The 10,823-nt window shown below is 35.3% G+C and overlaps 1 pseudogene across 1 annotated transcript; it reads left to right on the top strand.

Annotated features, from left to right (window-relative positions):
- Window positions 1-571: 571 nt before the first annotated feature.
- On the top strand, window positions 572-1,891 carry LOC110741702 (annotated as a pseudogene). Its single transcript, XR_002518409.2, has one exon. The product of XR_002518409.2 is annotated as a charged multivesicular body protein 5 pseudogene (transcript).
- The last annotated feature ends 8,932 nt before the right edge of the window (window positions 1,892-10,823 follow it).

The following is a 10,823-nucleotide window of genomic DNA, read 5'->3' as shown; positions in this document are numbered from 1 at the left end:
GGAGGGATTGCATTGGGAGATATACCTAATGTAAATGACGAGTTGATGGGTGCTGACGAGTTGATGGGTGCATCACAGCAACATGGCAGAAGTATACATATGTAACAAACCTGCATTATGCACATGTACCCTAGAACTTAAAGTAGAATAATAACAATAATAAATAAAATAAAAAAAAATAGAAAAATAAATTACCCAGTCTTGGTTAGTTCTTTATAGCAGTGTGAAAAATAGACACAGTCAAAATTAATGAACACTAGATTACCTTTCCTGGTAAGGAGGACGTATAACCAAATATATATAAAGAAACAAAATAAAATAAACAATTAAATTAAAATGTAAGTGTTCATATGGTAAACAAATAAACAAAAAACACTGAACATAATTTCAAAATACAAATGATAGGTCACAGGAAGAAAATATCATTAATGTATACGACAGAGCAATACAAAGTGCCTTTTTAACTTAATGCAAATAGCTCCTATAAATTTATAAGTAAAACAACTTAATAGAAAAACAGTAAATAATATGAATGAATAATTTACACTATAGAAAATGCAAAACGGCGGGCTTCCGTTTCTGGTTTTGCTCAAGTGTTTGGGTTTCTTCGCGGCCGCTGAAGATGAACCGACTCTTCGGGAAAGCGAAACCCAAGGCTCTGCCGCCCAGCCTGACTGACTGCATTGGCACGGTGGACAGCAGGGCAGAATCCATTGACAAGAAGATTTCTCGATTGGATGCTGAGCTAGTGAAGTATAATGATCAGATCTAGAAGATGAGAGAGGGTCCTGCAAAGAATATGGTCAAGCAGAAAGCCTTGCGAGTTTTAAAGCAAAAGCGGATGTATGAGCAGCAGCGGGACAATCTCGCCCAACAGTCATTCAACATGGAACAAGCCAATTATACCATCCAGTCATTGAAGGACACCAAGACCACGGTTGATGCTATGAAACTGGGAGTAAAGGAAATGAAGAAGGCATACAAGCAAGTGAAGATCGACCAGATTGAGGATTTACAAGACCAGCTAGAGGATATGATGGAAGATGCAAATGAAATCCAAGAAGCACTGAGTCGCAGTTATGGCACCCCAGAACTGGATGAAGATGATTTAGAAGCAGAGTTGGATGCACTGGGTGATGAGCTTCTGGCTGATGAAGACAGTTCTTATTTGGATGAGGCAGCATCTGCACCTGCAATTCCAGAAGGTGTTCCCACTGACACAAAAAACAAGGATGGAGTTCTGGTGGATGAATTTGGATTGCCACAGATCCCTGCTTCATAGATTTGCATCATTCAAGTATATCTTGTAAAACAAACACGTATTACGGGACTAGGAAATATTTATCTTTCCAAATTTACCATAACAAATGTAGGTTTCTTTCCTTTCTTTGAAGGAAAGTTTAATTACATTGCTCTTTTATTTTTTCCATTAAGAGACTCATTGCTTGGGAAATGCTTTCTTTGTACTAAAATTTTATTCCTTTTTTTCTTAAGAAAAACAAACTCAGTTTAAAAGTATCTTTAGCTCGTATGACTTGTTTTCATTCAATAATAATAATTTGAAATAAAACTAAGGAAATGGAATCGTAAAAATCTATGACAGTGTAACTCTGCAGTCTCAAAATGACCTGATAAATTGATAAGACAAAGATGAGATTATTGGGGCTATTCATATTATGATTCAGAATCATTTTCTATTATGGTATTATAGATTGGTTAAAGTGATGGCCTTTTTGATGGGTTTTGTTGTGTCTTGTGAACAAGTTATTACTCTGTCCATTATTGGAATGGAATTATCACTACTGTATCATGAGTGGGTATTTTGATTCTATGGTTCCCTCAGTATTACATGTTGACTTGTAATCAATAATGAATATTTCTTGATATTTAATGTATAGGACATTTATTTATACTCAATAAATATTTTTCAAAAGAAAAAAAAAAGAAAATGCAAAACGGCAATAAACATATTGTAAGACATTTAGCATTACTAGAAGTCAGGAAAATGCAAATTAAACCCGCAATGAAATATCATTTGTCATCTTTGCACTGAAAGGTATACAGGAATAGATATTCTTACATGCTGTTGGCAAGAATGTAAATTAGAACATTTTAGAAAGTAATCTGGTAGAATTTATTAAAATTTAAAATATATGTGCTTTGGGAATGAAGACTTTTCTTCTGTGAAATATTTTACTAATATAAGTATAACAACAATTGAGAGATATAGGCATGACCTACAGTTAATAGAAAAAGAAATCTAGTAACAATATTGACATTCAAGTAAAAAAATGTTGCATATACATTAAATTCATTTTTATAAAACTAAAAACTATTAAAAGTTGATAGATTAAATTTATATCTAATATTTGTTGATTGAGAGTGTATCTCTGGTGTATTTTAAGTGGAAACACATTAAAATCTTTAAATATAAACCCATATTTTTGAAAATAAAACAAATCTCAACAAAAAAATTAACGTGTTTGTATTGAATCCAAGCACTATTTTGGGAACATATACTATATATCAAAAAATTAATAATTTTTAGTTCTAATAGTCTATATTCAATCAAATTAATTTCTATGAATGTTTTTCAGGACAATATTACTACCATCTAAATTTTACGTATTAGTAGGCTGATATTTCCTTAACCTGGGAACATGTTTTACATTAGTTCTCTCCTTACTCTTGGGGCTCTAATTGACATAGTATTTAGTTTTTGTCTTCTGCCCACATAGCTGTCTGACCACAATGCTGTTGATTCTAAGTCAATATCTAAGAACATTTCTATATTTCCAACTCCATATGTTAATTCTCTTTGTTGATTTTTTTCCTGTTAAGTACATATTGACAATGTCATAGAATACTACTTTTTTAAAGATATAAACCACAAATATTTGAGAAGGGAGATGAGACCATTATATGTTGAATAATTGTCTTGTGCCCACAACTTCCTAGTTGTTTTCGGTGTCCATAAACGTGAGTCTTATTTGTAAAAACTTATTTGTAGAGCAATGAGCAGAATTCTGATTAGAAGGACTCATACACATGCAAGAAAAAAGAATAATATAAATGAAGATGAAAAGAACAGAGTAAATAAATTTGACTCAAAATATAGTTAAGAGAGAAAGCCAGCAGCAGCATGAAGAGACCAAAATGTTGGTGCTTATTCTTCCAAGTTTTAAACAGTTCATTTTCTCTCTAGCAGGCTGTGTCTATACTGCTCTCTCAAGTAGGCCTAAATAAGATCTGACCATGAGGCCATTACAATTCTGAAGACAGTGTCCAGGACAGTCACTTAGAGAAAACGCATAAATAAAGCTCTACATTTTTAGGTTTCTGTTTTCAACATCAGTTTAAAAAAAAAAAAAGAATAGAAAAAAAATTTGCTTTCTTTTTCCTGGGCATGTTTTACTCCCATTCATACATTTCTTGCCACTAAACTTCAGCTTTTTACATCATATTATCATCAATGTAATTCTTTCAGAATGATGTATGTTTTCCTTTTTTTGTTCTCTTCACAATGCCTTAGTCTTCTCAGTTGTTTTCAGTGCCATAATGAAATCCTATAGATTGAGTGATTTAAATGGCGTAAATTTATTTTCTCATAGTTTTTTTTCTTTTTTAAAGAGGCTGAAAAGTCCAAGATCAAAGTTCTGACACGGTTTGGTTTCTGGTGAGGGCTCTCTTCCTGACTTGCAGACAGCTTCCTTCTAGCTGCGTTCTTATATGGGCTTTCTTTGGTGCCTCAACATGGGAAGAGAGAGGGAGAAAACTCTCTTTCACCCTTTTCTTATGAGGCACTAGTCCTTTCATATTAGGATTCCACCCTTTTGACTTCATTTAACCTTAATTACCTCCCGAAAGCCATATATATAAATGCTGTCACATGAGGATTAACACATGAACATTCAAATTTGGGAAGAGAGCACAATTCAGTCAATAACACATATCAACGCTTATCATTTTGATTATTCATTTCAATTAGGAAATTGGAGAATACACTGACACACAATTAACTATAATGCAGGCACTATAAGTAAGTCTGCATTCATTCATTAGTTTATTCTTCCAGTAAACATTTTCAGAGGCCTATTCTAGCCACTATAACAGAAAGCCTAGAATATTGAGTAAACAATTGTAATCTTTAAAATTTAGGGGAAATTTGGGCTGGGAGTCGTGGCTCATGCCTGTAATCCCAACACTTTGGGAAGCCAAGGTGGGTGGATCATGAGGTCAGGAGTTTGAGACCAGTCTGGCCAACATGGTGAAACCCCATCTCTACTAAAAATATAAAAATTAGCTGGGTATGGTGGTGTTCACCTGTAGTCCCAGCTCTTGGGAGGCTGAGGTAGGAGAATCGTTTGGACCCAGGAGGCGGAGGTTACAGTGAGCCGAGATCATGCCTTTGCACTCCAGCCTGAGTGACAGGGCGAGACTCTGTCTCAAAAACAAAAAACAAACAAAAAAATTAGGGAAAATTTAGACAATTCTATTGTCATATCAGATAATCAATCACGTGTTTTGATATTCTGTTCTCTATCCAGCATTCTAATATTTTTGGCGAATAAAAATGGCAGTATATAACATAGACCTTGCCATTAAAAGTCTGACATGTTCATAAATACCTTAATTTTAAGGAATTGTTATGGTTAATTTTATGTCAGTGTAACTGTATTAAAGCATACCTAGATAGTTGGTAAAACATTACTTCTGTCCGTGAGGGCATTTCCAAAAGATTAGAATTTAAGTCAATAAACAGAAAGTAAGATTGCTCACCAATGCAGGCAGTCATCGTCCAATCTTCTGAGGACCTGAACAGAATAAAAAGATGAAGGAAAGGTGAATTTGCTCTCTCTTCTGGAGCTGAAACATACATCTTCTCCTGCTCTTGGATACAAGAGCTCCACATTCTCATACCTTCAGACCATGGAACTTATCCCTATGCCCCCTGCACTCCCAGCCTGATTGTCAGACCTTCAGCCTCAGTTATATTATCAGCTCATCTGCTTCTCAAAAGTTTGGACTAAGATTGAATTACACCACTGACTTTTCTATTTCTCCAGTTTTCAGAAAACATATTGTGGGATTTCTCAGCCTCCAAAATCATGTGAGCTGATTCTCCTATTGAATCTTCCTTTATCTATCTATCTATCTATCTATCTATCTATCTATCTATCTATCTATCATCTATCCTCTGTCTATGTATCATCTATCTATCATGTATGTATCATCTATGTGTTATCTATCATCTTTCTATGTATTATCTGTCATCTATCTAGCTATCCATCTTTATCTATACATTCATTTACCTATTCAGTTACTTATTTAAAAGCAATAGATAACTGTTTTGTTTCTCTGGAGAACGCATCTCATAACTATTACTTTCAAGCTATCTTATAATCACAATACTGTATGTCAAAACACCAAGACTTGCATGCAATGACAGACAGCTATTTTTATTCAAAAGTCTGTGTATTTGGTGGGTGATTCTGCTGACTGAACTTGGCTGACTGGAGCTCATCCATGCAGCTGTGGTCAGCTTCCCAACAGTTACTCAGCTTTGCTGATCTTCAGTGGGCTCCTTCACATTTCTGGAGCCCCAGCTAGAAATAAATACTAGACTGACTTGGTTCTTCTTAATGTATCTCCTTGGGCATGACCTCCAGGCTTTGATCTCAGAATGAGAGCAGAAGAGCAAGAGAGAGAGAATAGAATCATGCATCACCTTCTAATCAGGAGTCTCAGAACTGATACACAATTTCCTAATTGCCTATTATGTAAAACAAGTTAAAAGCCCTCACCAGATTCAACTGGTAAGAAAGAGAATGCATCATTTGATGTGTATAGCTATAAAGACTCATTGCAAAGAGTATGGATACTGGAGCTGGTTAGTAGGTAAGTGAAGATGGAGGCCATTTCTGTAGTCTCCTACATTAGCACAGATAAAAAATGCAGAAAATGTAAACTTAAAGTGATAATTATTTTAGTAGAAAACCAGAGAAATTACTAAATGAAGCCATAAAGCTGCCTAAGTTAGTGGGTCACAGATGCTTAAAAAAACAAAGTTGAGAGCTATTTACTACTTTAATTGTCCTATTGTCAGGAACAGAGAGAATTAATTTCAGATTATATATTGCCCCCTCCAAATACATACACACTTCCCTGTTTCTTAGTAACTCCATGCATTCCTTTATTTCCAGGTATCCTACTAAAATAGATGACAAATGAAATATCTACAACTAGATGTAGTCTTTCTGTGTGTGTTTTTTTTTTTTCTCTTTTCGATTGAAACCAAAACTCCATTTCCTACTGCCAACAGCCTCATCCAATCTATTGTCAGTTTCTTGCCTGAACTCAACACTTGCCTCTTAACGTTAAGCACAGTATATTTCACTGTAGGCAGAGCGATCAAAACCAAACACACGTGTGTGTGTGTATGTGTGTGTGTGTGTGTATATACACACACATATATACCTATATTATGTATATATATACACACAAAAAATTTGAATGTCTATTGCTTTTCAAATATACCATCTTTCAGATGGACTAAAATGCACTTAATAAGCTGAGATTTATTCAGTTAACCTTTAAAGGGTTCTATTCACACTTTTCTCAAGACTTTGTGGTCCTTCATGGTAACATACATCTCCCACTCATTCTTGAGCTTTTAGATAAATGCACATTTTTATAGTTGTTTTTACATGTCAGAATAGAAGCACTACTGCATGTTTACACAGATCCTCACTACTATTAAATAACATTTATCGCAATTTGGAATTGTATTTTTTGTGGGATTCTTTGATTGTTTGCTCATATTCTCTCCCCCAAAAGAATACCCGATACTGTAAGCTTTCTTAGAACAAGTAAAATGTCCTTTTTGCTGAGCTTTTATGTGTCTTGCCATGTCTAAAACACAGTAAACACTCAATAACACTCACTGACAAGATACATAAATCAATGCATCTATACTTAAGCTTCCAGATTAGTAATCAAAAAATCCGCTTTGAAACTTGGGCTTTCGAAATATGATTATGTTCTAGAGATATTTAGGATTCACAAAATATCCATATACTCTGCATACCTCCCAGCCCAGTTCCCTGAATCACTGGATGAAAGAAAATAGCCTGGATGTCCCATTGGACTTATGTTTTGTTTTGTTGTGTGACGGAGTCTTGCTCTGTCACCCAGACTGGAGTGCAGTGGCACGATCTCCGCTCACTGCAAGTTCCACTTCTCGGGTTTATGCCGTTCTCCTGCTTCAGCCTCCTGAGTAGCTGGGAGTACAGGCACCCGCCATCATGCCCTGCTAATTTTTTGCTACTTTTAGTAGAGACAGGGTTTGACTGTGCTAGCCAGGATGGTCTCGATCTCCTAACCTCGTGATCCACCTGCCTGGGCCTCCCGAAGTGCTGGCGCCCAACCTACCCACCGCGCCCAACCTACCCCATTGGACTTTTAATAAGTCAGTATAAACCCTGTTGTATGAAATCGCTGACAGATGGAGGTTTATTTGTTACTGAATCGTAATTTATCTTATCTTGACAAATATAGATGTTAAAATTTAGAAAATCATTAACACGCTTATTAATAGTCAACTATGCATAAAATTACATTTGGACTTTCTTTCTTAAAGAAATACAATATGTAGGTGTATTTTAAGTCTGTTTCAGTATCACCCATCTTTCATTTATAGATTAAAGTCATAATCTTTAAATAAATGCTAACCACTGGAAGCACTCCAAATACATTTTCTCTAATTTGAGTCAACAAACAGCACTGTGATAAAGAAGCATTACTGTCATTCAGTCACTAAATCAACTTTACTACGTTTGTTATATTCAGAGCAACAGGCTCATTTAAAATCTATATCATCACTAAAATCTACAATTTTTTTCAATAATTATTCATGTAGTAACTGTAGTCTGACACTTTAAAGAAAATTTGGTATGAATCAGTGCAAGCTCCAAATTTAACTTTCTCAAGACTATGCTATGCTCTCTTTTAAACTGTCTATCTACCAGGGCTTACTTTTTCATTCAGGTTATTTGTGCATTATCACATTCCTTATTAAGGAGTATACTGTTTTTATTATCTAATCCTATTTTTTCTCTTATTTGGCAAATTAACATTGTAATCACTGTGCTTTGAGGAAAACCACCGAAATGATCCTTCTTCCATTTTTATGTGTAGTGCTTCATATTTGGTGTGTAATCTGTATATATGGAAGGTTATTTCTTCTCACTAACAGTTTACCTTTTCCCCTCTATGGTCACTATGGTCTTATACAATATATAAGTTTGCCTTCATTGGATACTTTTGAAACTCCAGAACTGTTTACATTTAGGTAACTTGAAATTTCATCTTCTAACCTAAATTCTGAGATATTGAATATAATCTCTACCTCCATGACTTGTTCTTTTCAATTTAGTCAACACTAAACATGGTTTAGAGGAGGCAAATGTAGGGTGCAGCCAGGTACAGATAAAGTGTCATGTTGAGTTACTGGCCTTGTGAACATACTTTTTTGTGTATTGAAGCATGGTATTTTATTTAACTAGGAAGAGGAAGAATTTTAAATTGATTCTTTAAGGTTTTTATAATGTATTCAATATGTGAACAGAATCTTTTGCTATAAATTATATTTACGATACCTTCAAATTTTTATTAAGAAAAATGTTATAACTCCAAATAATGACTCTAGGAGTTTTTAAAATGTGATTTTATGATAGATTATAGATGACTTTATAAATTAACTGTAATTTTAATCTATAACATTCAGAGACATATTTAGACTAAACATTCTGATATTTACTTATAATTAGTACCTATTACAGTCACTAATGTTTAAATTAGCTAAATGGATGAAAGGAAAAGAATTTGAATATAAAAATGCTTAAAAGTCTATCCCACAAAGAATAATCTATATTGACATGGGAAGAAGAGCTCTTTAAAATGATAATTTATTTGTATGTCTCCTGTACACTGTTACCACATCTTAAATTTTTTATCATACTTTAAGTTCTGGGGTACATGTGCACAACATGCAGGTTTGTTACATAAGTATACATGTGCCATGTTGGTTTGCTGCACCCATCAGCTCATCATTTACATTAGGTATTTCTCCTAATGCTATCCCTCTACAGGCCACCACTCCCTGACAGGCCCTGGTGTGTGATCTTCACTTCCCTGTGTCCAAGTATTCTCATTGTTCAATTCCCACCTATGAGTGACAACATGCAGTGTTTGGTTTTCTGTCCTTGTGATAGTTTGCTGAGTATGATGGTTTCCAGCTTCATCCATGTCCCTGCAAAGGACATGAACTCATCGTTTTTTATGGCTGCATAGTATTCCATGGTGTATATGTACCACATTTTCTTAGTTTAGTCAATCATTGACGGATACTTGGGTTGGTTCCAAGTCTTTGCTATTGTGAATAGTGCCGCAATGAACATACGTGTGCATGTGTCTTTATAGTAGTATGATTTATAATCCCTTGGGTATATTCCAAGTAATGGGATCGCTGGGTCAAATGGTATTTCTAGTTCTAGATCCTTGAGGGATCGCCACACTGTCTTCCACAATGGTTGAACTAATTTACACTCCCACCAACAGTGTAAAAGCATTTGAGTTCTTTGTAGATTCTGGATATTAGCCCTTTGTCAGATGAGTAGATTGCAAAATTTTTCTCCCATTTGGTAGGTTGCCTGTTCACTCTGATGGTAGTGTCTTTTGCCATGCAGAAGCTCTTTAGTTTAATTACATCCCATTTGTCAATTTTGGCTTTTGTTGCCATTGCTTTTGGTGTTTTAGTCATAAAGTCCTTGTCCATGCTTATGTCCCGAATGGTATTGCCTAGGTTTTCTTCTAGGGTTTGTAGAGTTTTAGGTCTAACATTTAAGTCTTTAAGCCATCTTCAATTAATTTTTGTATAAGGTGTAAGGAAGGGATCCAGTTTCAGCTTTCTACATATGGCTAGCCAGTTTTCCCAGCACCATTTATTAAATAGGGAATCCTTTCCCCATTTCTTGTTTCTCTCAGGTTTGTCAAAGATCAGATGGTTGTAGATGTGTGGTATTATTTCTGAGGGCTCTGTTATGTTCCATTGGTCTATATCTCTGTTCTGGTACCAGTACCATGCTGTTTTGGTTACTGTAGCCTTGTAGTAGAGTTTGAAGTCAGATAGTGTGATGCCTCCATCTTTGTTCTTTTTGCTTAGGATTGTCTTGACAATGCGGGCTCTGTTTCAGTTCTATATGAACTGTAAAGTAGTTTTTTCCAATTCTGTGAAGAAAGTTATTGGTGCTTGATGGGGATGGCATAGAATCTACAAATTACCTTGGGCAGTATGGCCATTTTCATGATATTGATTCTGCCTATCCATGAGCATGGAACATTCTTCCATTTGTTTGTGTCCCCTTGTATTTTGTTGAGCAGTGGTTTGTAGTTCTCCTTGAAGAGATCCTTCACATCCCTTGTAAGTTGGATTCCTAGGTATTTTATTCTCTTTGCAGCAATTGTGAATGGGAGTTCACTCATGATTGGGCTCTCTGTTTGACTGTTATTGGTATATAGGAATGCTTGTGATTTTTGCATGTTGATTTTATATCCTGAGACTTTGCTGACGTTGCTTATCAGCTTAAGGAGATTTGGGGCTGAGACAATGGGGTTTCTAAATATACAATCATGTCATCTGCAAATAGGGACAATTGGACTTCCTCTTTTCCTAACTGAATACCCTTTATTTCCTTCTCTTGCCTTATTGCCCTGACCAGAACTTCCAACACTATGTTGAATGGGAGTGGTGACAGAGGGCATCC

The sequence above is a fragment of the Papio anubis genome, chromosome 15 (genome assembly GCF_008728515.1).
Source record: "Papio anubis isolate 15944 chromosome 15, Panubis1.0, whole genome shotgun sequence".
In the NCBI taxonomy this organism is placed as follows: Eukaryota; Metazoa; Chordata; class Mammalia; order Primates; family Cercopithecidae; genus Papio; species Papio anubis.
Note: the sequence above shows the minus strand (reverse complement) of the source record. Positions and strands in the feature narration are given on the sequence as shown.